This window comes from Macrotis lagotis, chromosome 8 (assembly GCF_037893015.1).
Source record: "Macrotis lagotis isolate mMagLag1 chromosome 8, bilby.v1.9.chrom.fasta, whole genome shotgun sequence".
Classification (NCBI taxonomy): domain Eukaryota; kingdom Metazoa; phylum Chordata; class Mammalia; order Peramelemorphia; family Peramelidae; genus Macrotis; species Macrotis lagotis.
In genome coordinates this window covers 112,426,471-112,447,640 of record NC_133665.1, presented here as the reverse complement: position 1 = coordinate 112,447,640, position 21,170 = coordinate 112,426,471, and the positions used below count along the sequence as shown (strand labels likewise).

Here is a 21,170-nt window from a genome sequence, read left to right as displayed (position 1 = left end):
AAAGTTTATTGATTGATTACTAGACTAAATTCATGGAATTATAAGGAAACAATTTTTAAATTATAAACAGTTATTTGAATGTGATTTATTATTATAATTACATTCTTATTCTTCAACTTTGTTGATATTGTCTCTCAAAGTAGGCTTTGTGTAATTGGCATTGATCATTGATTATTTGTCTTCTCTTTTGACTGATGGCTAAGGAAATGAAGTAATACCTCCTATGGTTTTGAAAGTCAAATATCAGGGGTTCCAAAGAACCCTTCTCTGGACATACTGCCCTTTTTCAATGCCCCTCCTCAAATATAGAGCAATTTCTGAATACAATTCTCCATATGGAATCTAAGCAAAATATTTATGCTGGATGCTATATTCCTATTTATGGTCTGAGCAGGACTTTGATTCCAGACAGTATATTTATATTCTATCTTCACTGAACAAATGCATTTTTGAAGGTCTTAGACTCAAGTCAATTAGTCTATCGAGTCAACTAGGCCAAACAGATCAGACATAGCTTGTAAATTCTTAGTTAACTTTTTAAATGGTCCTATCCGCTAGGTGGCAATGTTGCTCTGGATATGTTGTCATTTAATTTTTCAATAACAGGTGTCAGTTTGGCAGATTTGGACACTATTTGTCAATCAACTTTATTATGAAAAGAAACTCACTCTTTCCATGACTCTTAAGGTACCCTATCATTTCAGTGATAGCCAACTCTAAACTGTTGAGAGTCAATCATTAAATTTTCAGTGTTAGCATTTACACCTTGAAAAACATCAAATGCTATAAATGAAGCCTTGATTATTATTTTTTAATTGCTAAGACCTGAGAAGGTGATGGAGAAAATGTCAACAATGCAGATTATATTTCAAAATGTGTTGTGGTACATTTTTTTCAGTCAGTTGTGAGACATTTACCCGCTAATCCTTGCTAATTTTATTAACCTTTATTATTATATATTTAGGGAAAAAGTTAAACTGTGTTTTGTGCATACCCTTGCTGATCCCCTTCCTTCCTACTTATATTAGGGAAGGAAAAGAAAATATTTGCCACCAGATGTCAGGCAAGGAAAGAAAAGAAGCTGCAACCTGAATTATAAAACTGAATTTGCAAAGATTACTCCAGTAAAAGCAGATTCTTTTTTTGAAAAAAGGTCAAAGATTTTAAAATACAACTGCTTCTTTAATTTTGTTAATTTTTCAACTTCTTTCAATGCAGCAGATTATCACTTTTCCAAATTTTAGGAAATCATTTTTGGTTAAAAATATATTTTGGGGAAAAATCTATTTCTTAGTGACCTGTCTTCAGATGATGAAAATGCACTTAGCAAAACTGGTCATCAGATGACTGGAAAATACTCAAAACTCTTCCATCTCTGAATTAACTGCAGAGCTTATGTTCTACTGGCAAAGATTTCTAAAACACAGGATATCACCAAAGAAGATAAAACATTAGGACTTCTATAAATATGTATTATGTAATTTGTCCATATAAGTATCGATTTACTTAGCAGTGCATACTTATCAAATTGTTAAGGGAAGTGTCAGTAAATCCAACCAGACTTGGGTAGAATAATTTGTAGTAGAAAAAATCCGAAGAAATATAGTCACTAAGAAGGTAAATATAAATGTAAGTTATAGCCTAGAAGTCCCTAAAATTCTGATCTCACATGAACTAGATCGGATCTCAAGAGAAAATGACATATTAATATCTGGAGTTTTCTGTGAAGAAAATTCCCAAACCCTAAAAGTATCTAGATTTCCTCAAAATTATCTGATGTGGTCCAAAGCTTCTATATAATCACTTAAGTTGAGTAGAAGACAGCCTTTAATTCAGTAATGTGAAAGATTCACAAAAGTCTATAAATATGAAAAAAATTTAAGGTAATTAAATTATTCTGGGGACCTCAACAGTTACAGCAAATACATAAAACAACATAGTTCTTCTAAAAAGGGACTAAACAACATTGCTATTAGGGAAACACTGAAATTGCAGTGAATCCTTGCTTCTCTTGTCATTATTGTTCATTTTCGAAGGACAAATGAAAGCCTGAGGTGATGGTTTCACTAGCACATGAATTGACTTTAAATGGTTTAGAGTTCCCCAAAATCATTAGTCTAATCTGTCTGCCCTTCTTTGAAGTTCAGTAGCAAGGCAGAAGTCAGGAGGACTGGTAACGGCCCAAAATGTGGCTGACTGTGGCCTCTTCGATATCTGACCAAACTCTAAACTCTCTAGAGAGCCTGCTTTAGCCATCTTCATGACTTTTGGGGGAAAATGTTGTCATTTGTCCATTCTGCCAGTGAAATCTTCACATGCTTGGGCTAAACATCCCCCCTACCTCACCATTGAATTGGAGGCTTCATGGTGCTCAACCTGGTTCAGTCCCACTGCTGACACAATTTTATTGGGGTGTGAATTTTGGCATGCTGCTGCTTTTTGGAGACACAGATGAGAACTGGGGGGACAGGTGGACACCAAAGGGAGATGAGCAACCCTTAAAAGGGCTCAGTAAGCCTTCACAAAAAAGGTGCTAGTTCTCTCTGAATTCTCACATACACCAACATAGTTTCAACTTGAAGTTCTGATTTGCAAAATCCTTAATCTTTCTCGTTGGAAATAATCTTTTCTCCCCTGAGAATCTTAAAGAAAATTGTATCTCTCAGCCCTTTATCAACCATGGAATATTGAATAATCTTATTTAGGTTTACAGATGCAGGTAGGTGACTTGGTGGACAGGACACTAGAATCAGGAGAACCTGAGTTCAAATCCCTCCTCAGATACTTAATAACTAGGTGACCCTGGGCAAGTTACTTGACCTTTGTCTGAATTTCCTCATCCTGAAGATGAAAATAATAATCTACTTTCCAAGCTTTTTTTGCGGATAAAAGGAGATATTATTTGTTTTACAAACTTTAAATCATTAGGCAAATGCTAGTTTATTATTATTATTATTATTGTTATTATTATTATACTTTACTTATATTCTCTACTATATTGTAAGTTCCTTTAGGAAAGGGATCAAACTATATTTTGTATCTTCTTCCACACTTAGAAGAGTTTTGGCACCCAGTAGAATCCTCTGGCATGTTATAGTTTAACTTATCTGCAAACAAGCTACAATTTTATGGATTTCATTTCTGTGGTTGGCAAGTTGGTTAAAAAGGGAAGGAAAATCACAAAGCAACTCATTGGAAACCCAGCTAAATCTAAATAGTATCTTATTCCCAAGAACTAGAAAACAACCAGAGCGAAAACACTAACCTGATTGCTTTTGATTCGAGTTCCAAATCATTTTTCTTATATAAAAATCTCATTAGGTTTAACACATTTGGTTTTAAGATATATACGGGGGGGGGGGGTACCTGAGGTCTAACAGCTTTAAAAGAGATCAAGCAACTACCAGACTTTAATGCAAAAGCTACTCAAGTGAGCTGTAAAATATCATTTTTGTTCTAAATGTGAAAAACCCACTTGAAAATCTCAAGATATCCTCAGGCTCCCCCAATTCTGATACAGAATAACTCAAAGCTCACATTTTAATAGCATTTTCTGATTTATAAAGGCTTTTCCTCACAACAGTCCTTTGAGGAAGGCAGTGCAAGAGTTACTTCCTCATTATAGAGTTGAATAAACCAAGGATTATGAGAGGAAATGACTTGCCTAAAATCACCAGGGTTAGGAAGAGGGAGACCTAGATTAAGCTCCAATTGATTTATTCCTTACCAGTTGGGTTTTGACTATTTTATGCAGTTGAACAGAGTAGTAGAGAAAAATGTCTTGAATGTAAGCTCTTTGATGTCACTGACTTTTGTTTTTCCCTTTCACTCACTAGCACCTTGCTCAGTTCTTTGTACACAGGAAGCACTTTATCATTTGGGGGGAGCAGGAAAGAGCTTTGTATAGTATTAACCTAAGACTAAAGTAAATTGGGTTTCCATTCTTGGCTCTACTTTGTGCAAATTACTTCATCCCTGGGAAACTCTTCGGTAAACAAAAGGGATTGGCCTAGATGGTTCTTAAGATCCCTTTAAATTCTAAGTGAATCTCTGTTTCCAAATGAATGGATTCTGGGCAATGTTACAACTCATAAAAATCAGTTTAGTTTTTACAAGAATAAATATCTTCTAATTCCCTATGACAACATTTATGTCTTGAGCCTTGAAACCGTAAATTAAATATTCAAATTCAAGAACTATAAGGAAAAGGCAGATTTCTCAGGCAGGGGTAGGAAAAAGATGAAAGATGGTTGATTTGTTCCAAAGGATTTAGATATTTGCCACCACAAATGTGGGCAAAGGAAGTCTGAAGTTTTATTGTTTATATTTACTGATCCAAAATAATCCTAGGGTTGGGTCTATGACAACTTAAAACTTGGTGGCGGCATGGATGCAGGAATGTGTGTTTTCCATAATAATATAGCTTTCAAAATGTGTTGATGCTCCATTTATTATATTGAAACACATGACTGGCTTGCAGAAAACTGCCAGATTTTGATAGACTTGCTCTTGAGTTACCATCTGAATGTTTAATCGTGTTTAATATATTGTTGCTTAGCTACATTCAGGAAGCAATTCTTCTCATTTAAAAGAAATGTGGCATAGCCATCTGCTTTACTGCTAGACCCTAAGGACCTTTCCTTTAGACCAACAACTAAAATCTCCTATAGTATTGTCTCTCCCAATTAGAATATGAGCTTCTTTAGAACGGAGACTTCGTTGCTTTCTAATTTCAAATCCAATTCTTTGCACATGGTAAACACTTGTTGTCCCTAAAGTAGTCATATGCATGATATTAATAAGCTAAAACCACTAGAAGAGTAAACATGCAATCAAGTATTTTTTAATGTTTTAGAGTTGACTTTTTATATATAATCACTTCTGATTATAACCCAACCCTGACTCTCCTTTGCAAAAAAGAAAATACAATTGAGCAAAACTAATTCAATTCAATGCTTTTATTCATCAGTTTATATGGTATTCTACAATTGCAGTTCCTACTTCACTACCAAAAGTAGCTCTGTTGCATCATCTGTCTACTGGAATTAGTACTGGTCACTCATTCAATGTGGCACTGGGAATTACCAAAATATATGAAGATGAAAAGTGTCCAAAAAGTGACTTTCTACATCATTGTAGATTAACCTGACCCACTTTAATATGTATCTCCTTATTTCAGATCCAACTCCAATTGCAGATTAATATAGGTTAACTGAAGTATGGCCAGTAACCCAGACCTCAATAAACATAGGGAGATGTCACCTGAGGAGCATTGCAGTGTAAGATAGGTAGGAATCAGAGTCTGGGCACTTACTAATCATGTGTTTGTAAACAAGTCACTAAATCTTGTAGTTCAATCATCTGTAAAATGAGGAAGTGGAGCTAGATAATGTCTAAGGTCCCTTCGAGGGCTAAATCCCACCATCCTGTGAATTTTTTTCCACAAAGGTGAACTGGTATAGGTAAGGCTATTTGTTTTGTGCTAAGTCCTGGAGATACAAAGACAAGACAGTCCCAACCCTCAAAGAACTAATGGAGAAGAAATCTAAGGAAGAAGAAAGACTCAAGGTTCCCATCTGCAGTAGAAAATGCCCTGCTTTAGAAGCAAGGAAAAAAACTAACATTTATTAAGGACCTGATATATCAGGTTCTATACTAAGTCCTTTACTGATGTTATCTCATCCTGCACTGGCATTTTATAGTTGAATAAAATGAAGCAAGCAGAGCCTAAATGATTTGCCCAGTGAGTATCTGAAATAATATTTAAACATAAGTTTCTGATTTGAGGCCCAGCAGTCTGTCCTCTGTGCTTAGCACATTAAGCAATGTGGTTCCATGGCTAAAGTGGGCACTGGAGTCAGGAAAACCTGGATCTATGTCCTGTCTCTGACACATAATCATCATATGACCCTGGGCTGCTCATTTAAGAAGTCAGGGCTCAAGGCAATTTTCTAATACTATAAGTTGCATAGAAGGTGCCATCTTGCAAAAGAAGATTTCTTAGCCAGAGAGTTCTACATCAGTGAAATCACCGGAATTCTAGAATACTTCAAGCCTTGGAGGCTTTATGGCACATCCTCATCTATAAAATGGGGTGAAATGTTTACACAACTTACCTCTTAGAGGTTTTACAAGGAATATTTAGCAGAAATATTCTCCCAGTCATGATATTTGGCTTTGTAAATATATGAATATGTATTATCAGAAAAAGGATCAGGCTAGTCATGATGAGAATAAGTAATAACAGGAAGGTAGCCCAAATGTTTCACTAATCTACATATAATATCAATAGACAATGTAAAAAAAACCCTGCTCAATAAAACATGGGTTGATTAAGGTCTGTGCCTGTAGAGATGGCAGAAATGTCAATGAAATCCATCTAAAGATCATGGTCTATATCTCAGTACCTCTCTTGTTCTAAGATTTCATGTTTGAAAGAAACCTGTTTCCAATGCTTTCATTTCTAGAATGTCAACTAACACTGAATCTCTTTCCCTTCATTATGCTTCATATATATGGAATTGAAAATGAACATCTGTGAAAGATTACTATTGTTCACAGTCTTTGCAGTCAGGTGTGTTGGCAATGATAAAATGGGGGGCATTTTTGATAACAAAATGAAAAGAACAATGATTTTCCCGATGTTGACTTTCCCCCTTTCCCTTAAATCTCTCAAGTGATTAATGTCAGACTGGCAAAAATTCTTTAGCTATCATAAGCTAATAAAAGAATAACCAAATTTCATGCTGCCAATAGTCAACACCTTAGTGTTAAGGAAAAGTATTTTCTTCCCCATTTGTCACATGGCCCAAGTAATAGTTATTTTTCATTGACTCAAAATTCTATATTGCTTATATTTTCATTCTAAATAGCAGGGAATAATGATTTGAATTAATAAGACAGGATGCATGGAAAACTGGGTTTCAAGCAAAAGTTCCACAATTTGCTGGATGCATGACCTTGGTAAAATCACTTAATCTCCCTTACTTTGCCAAACCATTCTGCTCTAGGAGTCCCTCCTTTAAAATGGTTTTCTAGTTCCCTTTTATTTTCCCTCATTAAAATGTAATTTCCTTGAAGGGAGGTATCATCTTGCATGTTTCTATTTGCATCCCTAGCCCTTAGTCCTGGCACATAGTATTTTATAAATGTTTTATCATTCATTTATTTATTCATCATATTATGGATAAAATGAATGGTGATGATGTTGGTTTTACAACCCCCAAGCATAGGTTTAACTTTGCTCAAAGTAAGATATAAAATCTCTGCTACATTCTCCTTTTCCCCTTAGGGAAATACCATTTTTTATGAGTCAAACAATTAAAACTTGTATTTCTTTATTGAGAACTATTTTTCCTTTGAGATTTTGGTCTCCCATCTGACCTAGGCTAGAAGTGAAGTGACCACTCAGGGACCTAATCCCATTAATCATCACTGGGTGTCTTGCTCTTCCTTTGGCAGCCTGGTAAGCCCCTGCTCTTGGGAACCCATCATATTTTTGCTGGGATTAGCATGGATCCCTCATCATTTTAGCCTACTGCAATTCAGAATTCCTGAGAAAAAGTAATTCACCAATTTCCACCTCCACATTGGAAAGACAGTGGGGGAGGGGGGCGAAACCAAGATGGCAACACAAAGCTAACATGCTCCAGGAGTCTTTCTCCACCAAAGATAAATGAACTCTCTACTCTGACATTCACACTACAGATCCCACCAAGAAGAAGAGAAGATACAAAGAAGTTTACAACTATAGACATCGTGGAAGATCTTCTGTGAAGGTCTGTCTTTGGAGGAAAAGGGGAACTAAAGTCCAGCAGGAGGCTTTTAACCACAGTCCAATCCAGTTCCCGACAGCTTACTAATAACAAAGGTCATGGCAGCTAGATAGCAAGCCAGCAGGGAGTAACCCAACCCTAAACAAAGTCTGAACCCTGAAAACACCGATGTAAAAGACAGGGTTGGGAACAATTCTCTCTTAAGTCAGAACCTGGACATAAAGGAAGGGGAAAAAAACTGCATAGGCAAGGCCTGCATTGCATAAAGCAACATTTTGGCCAACAACAAGCAGGAATCATACCCCAGCCCCAGGAAAATAAAAGTTTGGACCTATACTCCATATACCCCAGGAGCAGAACTAAAACAGCAAAATTGAACCAAAAAGCTAAGAGATCTCATTATAGAAAACTACTTTACAAAGATGACACTAATGCCATGACTAAAAAAGAAAGCAGTGAAAAATCACTCACAGGGGAAGTATCCAAACAGTCTATAAATACAAAAGCTCATTAAAGAACTTTAAAAAGAATTTAAAGATCAAAGAAGAGAAGAAAAATGGAAAAAAGAAATTAAAGTCATACAGGAAAATTGTGAAAAGTTGACCAAAGAAACCAACTCTGCTAAAAGTAAAATTAGTCAACTGTCAAAGGAGAACATAGAAGCTATTTGAAGAAAATAAAATCCTAAAAATTAGAATTGTGCAATTAGAAACCAATGAATCTACAAGAGTAACATATTCCATCAAACAAAATAAAAATGCTGAAAAAAAATTGAAGAAAATATATACCTTCTAGGGAAAATGAATGACCTGGAAAATAAATCCAGGAGAGACAATATACAAATCATTGGATCACTAGAAAGCCTGGACCAACAAAAGAACCTGGAAAACATCATGCAGGAAATTATAAGAGAAAACTGCCCAAATCTACTAGAACAAGATAACAATATAACCACTGAAAGAATCCACAGAACCCCTCCAGAAAGAGACCCCAGGATAAAAACTCCAAGAGCTGCAATAGCCAAATCCCAAAGTACTCAAATAATGGAGAGAATACTGCAAACGGGTGGCTAGGTGGTGTAGTGGATAGAGCATCGGCCCTGGAGTCAGGAGTACCTGAGTTCAAATCCAACCTCAGACACTTAATAATTGCCTAGCTGTATGGCCTTGGGCAAGCCACTTTAACCCCATTGCCTTGCAAAAAATAAAAAAAAAAATACTGCAAACAGCAAAAAGAAAACAATTCAAATATAAAGGGAATACAATCAGACTAAGACAGTACCTGAAGGCTCAGAAGAATTAGAATAACATTTCTGAGAGCTAAGGACCTGGGATTACAACCCAGAATGTACTACCTGCAAAATTCAGCAACTGCTGTCAGTGAAAAAGATGGATGTTCAAATGAAATAGAGGACTTCCAGAATTTTCTGACACAAAGATCAGAACTGAGCAGAGAATTCAATTGCCAAATACACAACTGAAGAGTTGCATAAAAAAAGATACAGAAAAAGGGTACAGAAAAAAAATCATTTTAAATAAATGTTGGTTGACTATCAAATTGTGTACAACCCTAAAATGAAAGATATATACTTTTAATTCTTTAAAACTTTATTTCTCTAAAGATAATTAGAGGGTAGAATATAATTGAAGGGAATGAACCTAAAGGATATGGGTAAAACTGGGTCTTGTCTCTCAGTTAAAGAGATCCCAGATGACATCACTATATTTGAGACAACAAGCCCAGAAAAAGAAAGCAGGGGTGTTAACTTTAACATAGGTGTCTCATTATAATTTGACTCACTTTAATCACACAGTGCTAAGCACCTTATCTAATGAGGGCATCATAAACTGTGAGGACCTGAGTCACTGTCTCGGTTACTTACAATCATTTGTGAAGATCTCAGGTAAGACCTCCAGAGTCTCCTAGTACTTAGAGATCTTCAAGATACTTTGATATTTTGGTTTGTGAGACAGACTGTGTGTACTTGAAAGCTACTTGAAAAAAGGGGGTAAGGTAAAAAATGATTATAATTATAATTTGAAGCAATTTGAGTCAATGTTGTTTATCAAGCAATCAAATAAACAATCTGTGATGATATCTTGATAACAATAGGAGCTTATCAAGCAACCAAATAATCGAACTGTGATTGATGATACCTGATTCATAGTGCTAGAGCCATAAATAACAGCAAGGGAAGAGACACAAAGATTTATAATTTTAGAGGAAAAGAAGGGAAAATGTGAATGCTGAGTAAATTGTCTTCAATAGATTTAGCCCAGTGAGGGAATAAAATAATGGAAGACCTCAATCTCCCTCTCTCAAAACTAGATAAATCTAGCAACCAAATAAACAAGAAAGAAATTAAGAAGGTTAATGAAATCTTAGAAAACTTAGATGTGATAGACCTCTGGAAAAAACCATAATGGGCATAGAAAAGAATATACCTTTTTCTCTGCAGTACATGGCACCTTCATCAAAATTGATTATGTACCAGGGCACAAAAACCTTAAAATCAAATACAGAAAGGCAGATATAATAAATATACACTTCTCATACCATGATAAAATAAAAATTTCATGTAAATAAGAGTCAGGGAAAGATAAACTATGAATTAATTGGGAATTAAATAACTTTATCTTAAATAATGGGTGGATCAAACAGCAAATAATAGAAATAATCAATAATTATATCCAAGAAAATGATAATAATGAAACATCAGACCAAAATTTATGCAGCCAAGGCAATTTTGAGGGGAAACTTTATATCTCTAAATGCCTATATGAATTGGGTATGCAACTTTAAAAAACTAGAAAAAGAACAAATTAAATATCCCCAATTAAATATCAAACTAGAAATTCTGAAAATCAAGGGAGAGATTAATAAAATGGTAAGAAAGAAAACCATTGATCTCATAAATAAAACTGAGTTGGTTTTATGAAAAATCCAATAAAATAGGCAAAACTCTGGTTAATGATTTAAAAAAAAAACAACAACCAAATTACCAGTATCAAAAAAATGAAAAGGGTGAACTAACCACCAATCAGAAGGAAATCAAAATGATAATTTGGAGCTACTTTGCCAAATTATATGTCAATAAATTGGACAACTTGAGTGAAATGGACGAATATTTACAAAAATACAAATACCCAGATTAACAGAAGAGTAAATAAATTACTTAAATTACTCCATTTCAGAAAAAGAAATTGAAGAAATTATCAGTGAACTCCCTAAGAAAAAGTCTCTAGGTCCAGAGGGATTTACAAGTGAATTCTACCAAACATTTAAGGAACAATTAGTTCCTATTCTACATAAACTATTTTTAACAAATAGGAAAGGAAGGAGTTTTACCAAACTCCTTTTATGACACCAACATGGTGTTGATACCTAAACCAGGAAGAACCAAAACAGACAAAGAAAACTATTTATCAGTCTTCCTAATGAATATTGATGCAAAAATCTTATATAAAATTTTAGCAATGAGACTACAGTAAGTTTTTTGAGGATAATACACTATGATCAGGTTTGATTTATACAAGGTAGGTAGGTATGGCTCAGCATTAGTATACAAGGTAGGCAGGGATAGTTCAGCATTAGGAAATCACTCAACATAATCAAATAAATCAATAGTAAAACCAACAGAAATCATAAGATTATCTCAATACGTGCTGAAAAAGCCTTTGATAAAATAAAACATTCATTCCTTTTAAAAACACTAGAAAGTTTAGGAATACATGGAGTTAAAATAACAAATAGTATCTATCTAAAACCATCAATAAATATTATATATATATATATATATATATATATAAACAGAGCCTTTCCAATAAATTCAGGGAAAAAATAAGAATGCCCATTATCACCATTATTCATTATAGTATTAGAAATGCTAGCAGTAGCAATAAGAGAAGAAAAAGAAATTGAAAGTTTCAGAATTATCAGAGGAAGCAAAACTTTCACTCTTTGCAGACGATATGATGGTATACCTAGAAAACCCAAGAAAATCATCTTAAAAACTCCTTGAAACAAATAACAAATTCAACAAAGTAGCAGGATATAAAATAAACCCACATTAATCATCAGCATTTCTATATATGAATAACAAAGCCCAAGAACAATAGAGAAAGAGAAATTGCATTTAAAATAACTTTAGTCAACATTAAATGCTTGGGAATCTACCTCCCAGAAACTGTGTGAATACAATTATAAAAATCTCCTCACTTAAATAAAGTAAGATCTAAATAAATGGAAAAATGTCAAATGCTCATGGATAGGTCGAGCTAATGTAATAAAAATGACAATTCTACCCAAATTAAATTATTTGTTCAGTGCCATACCAATCAAGCTACCAAATAGCTACTTTACTGAGCTAGAAAAAAAAGTAATAAAATTCATCTGAAGCAACAAAAAGGCAAGAATAGCAAGAGAACTGGTAAAAAAAATGAAAAGGAAGGTGGCCTAGCTCTACCAGATCTAAAACTATACTATAAAGCAGCAGTCATCAAAACTGCCTGGTACTGGTTAAGAAATAGAGTAATGGAACAATGGATTAGTATAGGTTCAAAAGAAACTGCAGTAAATGACTACAACAATCTATTATTTGACAAATCCAATGACATCATCTTCTGGAATAAGAACTCACTATTTGACAAAAATTGTTGGGAAAACTGAAAAATAATTTGGCAAAAACTAGGCCTAGATCACATCTCACACCCTATAACAAAATAAGGTCAAAATGAGTACAGGATTTAGACATAAAGAGCGATACCATAGATAAATCAATAGGCAAAAAAATACTGTCTGATCTATGGAAAAGAGATAAATTTATGACCAAACTAGAATTAGAGCACACTATAAATTGCAAAATGAATGATTTTGACTATATTAAATTAAAAAGTTTTTGCACTAAAAAAATAAGTGCTGCCAAAATTAGAAGAAAAGCAGAAAGTTGGGAAACAATCTTCACAACCAGAAGTTCTAATAAAGGTCTCATTTCTAAAATATATAGAGAATTGAATCAAATTTATAAGTTCACAAGTCATTCCCCAACTGATAAAGGGTCAAAGGATATGAAGAGACAGTTTTCAAATGAATAAATTAAAGATATATATATATATATATATATATATATATATATAATCATATGAAAAATTGCTCCAAATCACTACTGATTAGAGAAAGGCAAATTAAAACAACAATGAGGTATCATCTCACAACTAATAGATTAGCCCAGATGAGAAAAAAGGAAGATGACCAGTGTTGGAAAATTGGGACATTGGTGGATTGCTAGTGCAATTGTAAACAGATCCAACCTTTCTAGAGAGCAATATGGAACTATGCCCAAAGAGCAATAAAACTTTTCATACCCTTTGACATAGCAATTCCATTCAGGACTATATCCAAAAGAAATTGTAAAAACTTGGGAAAGTCCTACACATTCCAAAATATTCATAGCAATGGCAAAGAATTGGAAATTGAGGGGTTGCCCATCAACTGGGGAAAGGCTAAACAAGTTATGGTACGTGAATACTTTGGAATATTATTGTTCTATAATAAAACATAAATGGTAGGACTCTAGAGAAGCATGGAATGAATTATAGGATCTGATATTGAGCAAAGGGAGTACAATCAAGAGAACAATGTACATATCAACAGCATTATGAGATGAACATCCTTGATGGAAGCAACTCCTTTGGACAGTCAAGAGCTAGGACAACTGTATTTGACTGGTTATGGACTATATTATCACCAACCAGAGGAAGAAAAACAAAATAAAACAAATCACAGGGGGAAAAAACAACCCTTCCGAATCTGATGAACATTTTATAAAAAATTATCTCTTATGGGGTGGCTAGGTGCTGCAATGGATAGAGCACCAGCCCTGGAGTCAGGAGTACCTGAGTTCAAATCCAGCCTCAGACACTTAATAATTACCTAGCTGTGTGGCCTTGGGCAAGTCACTTAACCCCATTGCCTTGCAAAAAACCTAAAAATTAATGAATTAATTAATTAATAAACCATTATTCATTTTTTTCATCTGACATAGAGAAGGGCATTAGACCTATGATTTCATCAATGTAGGGTACTCACAGATAAGGAAATACCCTCTTTCAATGAAAGTTGACACTTTCTCAGAAATTTATAGTCTTAGTGATTTCCCTAAAGCACTGAGAAGGTAAATGATTTATCCAGGATCATGCAGCCAATATGTGTCATAAGTGGCATTTGAACACATCTTCCTGATTTCAAGCTTGACTCTTTATCTACTTATATCACTCTGTGTCTCCCTTCTCTTTACATACCAAAATTTTGTTTTTATTTTTTAATTATGTGAGTAAAGCCCAGCAAGCACACATCAAATGTGATCTGCTGAAAAGCAAATTAATTTGGAGGAAGTATTTCCTTCTCCCTATGGGTAACACAGATAACACCAGCCTTAAAGCAATGAATATTATTTATATGACTGCCATTTTATAGAACATAATTCCAAGTGTATGACATTTAATTTCCTCCTTTTAATAATGAAGGCTTTAAACTGAATAATATCTAAAATACTTTCTATCTCTATCATTTTATGATTATATATCAGCATGATAAATGGGTTGGCAAATGCAACCTTGTCTGTACCCAAACAAGGACCCTAATTTGTCCTTGTTTTCCAATAAGATGGCAATGACAGTCATATATTTGGGGTAGCTTTAACTAATTTTTCCACTTAAGAAAAAAAAATGTCTATTTGTTATTTGCTCTGAGTGTTTTTGTATAAATTCACATTTGGGAGGAATGGAATCAAGCCTTGGATATATACTTGGGGCATTCCTTCCCCATTAAGGGATAATCAGCAACTCAATTTGAATCTGAAAATTATTATTTAATGAGGAGGAGAAATACAAATCTAGGCAGGCACCTTTTTCAGAGGAAAGTACAGTGTCTGATATCAAACTCCTGCTTCCCTTCTTGGCAGGTATCAAAATCTCTAGTGGAGATGAGGAAGACAACTTCTAAAGATATGTACTCATAGAGGTATGATTCATGTCTAGATAGTCCTTGATAATATTCCTGACAACACAAAACATACTATCCCTTATACATACATTTATCATACACGTTTCCTCTTCCAAACTGAAACCTGGTAGCAATCCCCTAATTATTAACTTCTGTACATTTAAATAAATAAGCTCTTGGGGAAAGTGCTACAACCAGTCACTCAGTCAGAACTCAAAGCCTTAACATAATCTAAATTACTTTGGGCTCTGCATTCAAGAACTAACTCCAGAAATATCCCCATTACTCAAATAAATCATTAACTAGGATATATGGGAAGAAAATCCCACACAATGTTTTAAAATTAAACCCTATTGGGGTGGCTAGGTGGCGCAGTGGATAAAGAACCAGACCTGGAGTAAGGAGGACCTGGGCTCAAATCTGGTATCAGACACTTAATAATTACCTAGCTGTGTGGCCTTAGGCAAGCCACTTAACCCAATGCCCTATTTTATGTTGTTGTCCAATGAAGGCCTTACTTTAATATATATATTACTTGTTTTTTCAAGAAAGAAATCATACATATCTTGAAGAGGATAATTTTCTGATGAAAATAAATTCATCCAAAGAACTATGAGAAGAAAGGCATCTTTACAGAAGTGGCCAACCTTGAGCATGGAACAATATATAATATCAGACTTTTTTCAACATGTTGGTTAGTTCTACTGGAATTTTTTTTCAAGCTCTCATCTCTGGATTAACAGACTTTTTCTTTATGTGCACTTGCTATCCCGACTGAATCCAGATCAATGACACAACTTCTGAAGTCTATCTGTGTCAATGCTCCTTTTTGCCCACTACCCACACCTTACTCTAACTCTGAGAACAGTAATAAATCAACACTACTATTCCTGGAAAGAACTTGTCAATTCAATGTTCTATAGTTCCAATTATCATGCCCTCTGACTTCCCTGCTCAAAATTTCCCTTCCCAGTCACCATTCCACTTTTTTTTTCATTTTCTCTAATTCAAGGATAGTATTGATATAAGCTCTTCACAAGTATCATCTCCTTTTACCCTCACAAAAAACCCTGTGTAGTAGGTGTATTTTTCCCCATTTTATAGATAAGAAATATAGATATAGATAAGAAATATATATATAAATATATATAAATATAAGTATATATATATATATATATATATATATATATATATGAAATTGACAGAAATAAAGTGATTTATCCAGGATCAGATAGCTAAAGAATATTTGAGGAAGGATTCAAACTTAAATCTTCTTGACCAGCATTCTAACCAATAAATCACCTAATTGCCTATAGAAAATGCAAAGTATGGAAGGAAAGAAATATATCTAGAAGGCATGGACAGAATATGCAGAGATGTGGACAGAATGCTAGATTAGATTTAAAGTCAAAGACCTGGTTCAAACTTTGACTTTCTGTTTCCTTTGGAAAATGTCTCTGAACTCCTTAGGGTTTGTTTCTTCTTTAATAAAACCGAGGATCTGGACTATGTCAATGGTTTCACAGAGTACACTGTGAATTGTCAATAGACATATTTGAAACTGAAAGGAACTTGTACTTGTAAGTGTGTCTAAAGAATGAAGGAAGCAGAGCTCTGGAATCAGGAGAAGCTGAATTCAAATTCTGTCTCAGAAATGTACTTAGCTATATTATGATCCTGGGCAAATCACTTAAGCCTAATTGTCAAATTTATTTTTAATGAAGGAACCAAGTATTTATTAGGGAGTTATTATTTTCCAATCACTATGATAATCCCTTTACAAGTATTTTCTCACTGGATCATCACAACAATATTTAGAGGCAAGTTTTATTACTATTCCTATTTTACAGATAAGAAAGCAGAAGTAAAGAGAAGTTAAATGATTTGTCCATAATCATACACTTACTAAGTGTCAGAGATTGGATTTAAACTCAGGTCATCCTGAATCCAGGTTCAAGGCTTTAACTATTGCACAACCAACTATCTCCATGGCAGATCCATAAGTTTACTTATTCTCCCTTAGGAGACATAATTCCTCAAAGCAAACAAATAAATTTGGGTGATAAGTTTTAAAAATGTGAAAACCACCCAACTAGATGATTTTTGAGGTCCATCACTCTTCTGGATCCTTTGGAATCGGGCACCAGAGTGAGTAGAGAAACAGGGAAGCTTAGAAGGAAGGAAGACATCAAACTGGGAGAGGCACTGGACAATAACATACAGTCAAAATGACCACAGTCTAAGTAGGAGCAGGTAAATTGACAGAGGGGAGAACTTTTCTCAATTTTTATTTAGGGGCAGAGATAATATGTAACAGATGAACTTACATTCTCAACCACAGACTTTTAAAAAACCATAATCCTATGGATTTTCTATTACATAGAGGCAGAATCTCAGCAGTTGACTTTTATAATTTTTATTCAAAATTAATTTATGGGCAATTAATTCTTTCATTAACTCTACTTTGCATTTTTGGTAACCTCCATTTCCTTTAAGAGTGATTTTTACATTTGTTGGGATTTCATTTATGGTATAAAAATCTCTGCTCAGTGGATCTGTTTAATGTTAACTGGATAGAAGTTAATTCTGTCAGGGAGAAAATTAGATCAAACCACATAACATCTGGGAACTATTAAATTTTTCAGCTTTGGGTTCATGCAAGATATTCAGTGAAAAATGATCTTGATTTCAAACTCCCACTGTATTTTGCCTGTTGTTGTTTATAAATTGTGGTTCTGGCAGACAAGATCCTGGAAAAAAAATTGTTTTTGCACTAAGATGTATCCATTTCTATTGTTGTTTGTTGTTCGGTCATTTCAATCATATCCAACTCTTCATGACCCCATTTTGGGATTTTCTTGGAAAAGATACTGAAGTATCTCTCTCTCCAGCTCATTTTACAACTGAAGAACTGAGGTTGAGTGACTTACCTAGAGTCATAAAAGTGTCTGAGGCAAATTTGAACTCAGGTCTTCCTGACTTCAGACTGACTCTATGCCACCTAGCTACCTCATCCTTTTCTGTTGGTTCTGGCCAAAACATCCCTTTCAAAAGTGCTGAAATGCAAAGTGAATCAAAAATAGGATTTTTCTCTCTTTCTATCCCTCCTTCTTCTCTCCTTTCTTTCCTCTCTCTTCCCCAACCTCCCTACACAAGACTAAGTCAGAGGTTGATAAAGTCAGAAGGACATAGTAAGGACTATCCACTCAAGCATATATTAAATGACAGACTTTGTCTTAGAATTCATGAGACACGGCTCATCTGAAGACAATATGTAGCTGAAGATTGTGGAACCTTTGGCCACTTGTCTGATTCAGGACCAAAAGAAAATATATACATATATATGTGCAATATACCTCAAATCCTCATCTGTAAGATGAAAGTTATAAGACTAAATGGTGAGGTCCCTTCTAGGTCTAGACCTAAGTTCTTCTAATATACACATTGATTTCCCCTTCCCTTCCCCCCCTTTAATTTCAGAAAGATCTAATAATGTTCAATCACTATTAATCTAAATTTTTACCTGAAGTTAATTCTTTTTGGCAAAAATATAATCAGACAACCAACCAGTTTCCAGTTGATATGGTATCACTACTCCCCAAGTGACTTTAGGCAGTGGGAAAAAAAATGCTACTCTCTAGCCTCTGGCCTCTAGCATATGCTAACTTTAGCCTAAAAACAAGTCCCCCAACCCTAAATAGGAAGGTCCATTCATTTCTTTTTTCCCTTCTCCCATCATCCTACTAAAGACCAACCAAGCAAGTTTCCTCTGAATGCTAAAAATAAAACCTTTCAAGGAGTTTGCTGTAGTTGGCTCCTATCAACTACCAATTTTACTATTGCACATTTTTCTTTGTAAGCATTTACATCTCAGAAAAAATCAACAGGGCCTGATTTATTGGTTTGTTCTTAGTCTAGACTTAATAAAAAGATAGAAAAATGTTAATAATGCAAATTAAACTTAAAACTGTTCTGTGTGCACATTTCTTTCAGAGAATCATTTGTTGAATATTTACCAGCATGTCTCTCTCTCTCCAGCCACGCCCCCCCCCACCAGGTTTGAGAGAATTAAGTCAAATATCCATCAAGTTTGGTCTCTTTGCTCTGGTAAGATAATCATTTGTTCACCCTTTTGAATCACAAGAGAAGTATCTAATGTCCTGTAGCCTTAATGCAGTCAGTAATATCAGAATGGTGGCTATATGCACTATTTACATGATGGCAAAGCAATTGAATTGGTAGAATAGAAGCTCCTTGTGGTCAAAGTTTATTTATAATCTGTTTTCTCAGCAACTGTCACAGTTCTCTATTTATAAAAGTATTCAGTAAATGTTTGTTGAAATGGATGGACAGAAGGATATATGAGTGAATTGTGGGCTTAAGTTGTCCATGTGTGGACTCCTATCGGTTTCCAAATTTCTAATTGTAGCTAAGACTGAGACTGGACAGGGGCATAAAGAAGAAAGATAGAAGAGAAGAAACATAGAAGAAAACAGGAATCAATTTATGAATAGAGACAATTGTGCAATAAAGATAAAAAGTGGGGCCATGGAAAGGAAATTTGGAAAGCTTTTGGTACTCATAATGTACATATATAGCTTTCAAAACTGAGAAAATGTTTTCCTCTCACCAATTCGGTACTGGAATAGCATACATTATTTTTACAATCATTTGACAGATAAGGAAACACCATATTGATTCAAAAAAGAAATAGTAAAAGAGTTAGACACAAAAGGAAAAGAATAAAGACTTTTTGGTAAACTAAAGTAACTTTAACAAACCCCAGTTTTCTTCAGTGTCTGAGAGTCTACCTTCTAATAAAACATAATTTTTACTTTAGTAGAGGAGCAGATGGAGAAAAAAGAAGAGAAGGAAGAGAAGAAGAAGGAAGAGGAGGAGAAGGGGGAGGTTTCTATAGTTCTTATTATGTGCCATTCACTATGTTAAGGGCATTACAATTATTATCTCATTTTATTCTCACAAAAACCTGGAGAGGTAGTTGATATTATTATTATTTCCATTTTACATGTGAGGAAACTAAGACAAAAAGGGATCAGTACAACTAGTAAGTTTCTAATCCAGGTTTGGACTCCAGTCTTCTTACCTCTAAGCTCAGTGTTCTATCTCCACTGTACCACCTCCCTGTCCCTAGGATGAAGGACTCAGGTATCCTAGAAATCAAGTAGAAAAAGAAATTGAAATAGAAGAAAAGTATAATGTTCTACATCCTAAGAACTGTCATTGAACTCTTCTTCCTACTGTAACCTGAAAGCAATCACATTTGAGGCTCTAACAATCCCTGTTCAAAAATGGAGAGTCAGGGTAATTATCACAGATACCTCTTCTCTTATTGCCCCATTTCCCTCATATCTCTGCCCCATCTCTGTTATTTTAGACCTTGGGTCTGCCTTTGCATGAGTCATAAGATGCCATAGGAACAGAGGCTAGGCAGTTCCTCTAGTAATACAGGTTTTCTCTGAAAGAGAAAGGCACCTGGGGCATGAGAGGTTTCAGTAGCTTTTGCCAGAGTTGACCCATATATTTGCATGTGTGTATGAGTGGGTGATCAGCTCTAAGTACACATCCTACTAAAAGAGAAAAGATTAATAACCATAGGGATTATGTGCCCAGAAAATAAAGTAGAGTTAATAGGGATTTATAAGTAGGAGGCTTTTTTGGGTGAAACAGAAGGCATTATGAAGAAAGGTAGGATGGGACAATAAATGAGCACATTATAATAGGAAATGGACTAGAAAGATTTAATTCTTTTTTAAGACTTTTTTGTAACTAGACAACTAGCCAGCATAGGCTTACCGTTCTACGTTCATTCATAGGAAACAACATAGTCTAAGAATCCTCTTGAAGATGAATAGAGAGTAGGAGCTCTACTATATGGGCCATAAGCAATAAATAATTAAGAAGTTAGAAAGAATATAGTCCACTAGGCTACATAGCTATCTGGAGGAGAAGGGCAAGCAAGCATCACCCTTCAACTTCAGGGGGTCCAAGAAGTCTATAAAATACCAGAAAACGTTAAGAGACAGAAATGATTTCAGAAGTCAACTAGTCCAATCTTCAGGCTGAGGCATAGAACTAAAGTATTCAAAAGATTTTTAAGATGCTCTTCAGTCTTGGTAGCTAAAAGATTCATGGGAGTTTTACAGACCAGAGCTTGTACAATTAGAGTATTGGTTGTTGTGGCATCAATAAATGAGGGTAAAGGTCTCCTTTGTTCATATTATGAGGTAAAGTAGGGGAGACCTGAGTGCTACATTCTCCCTTCCTACCACTTTGGCCATGTGGTCCCCAAGAAACAGAAATAGTCCTAGGTCATGAATCTTCTGGTTCATTATTTTCTGTTCTAGAAACAAGGAAGGAAGTTTTTGATATGAT

At 34.7% G+C, this 21,170-nt stretch overlaps 1 long non-coding RNA gene across 1 annotated transcript in view; it reads right to left on the bottom strand.

The window, feature by feature from the left end:
• Nucleotides 1–19,977, bottom strand: part of LOC141494933 (uncharacterized) — a 94,262-nt gene extending 74,285 nt beyond the window's left edge. The window contains exon 1 of the long non-coding RNA XR_012470589.1: nt 19,882–19,977. This is a non-coding gene — a long non-coding RNA (uncharacterized LOC141494933). The remainder of the gene's footprint in view (nt 1–19,881) is intronic.
• Nucleotides 19,978–21,170: the final 1,193 nt, after the last annotated feature.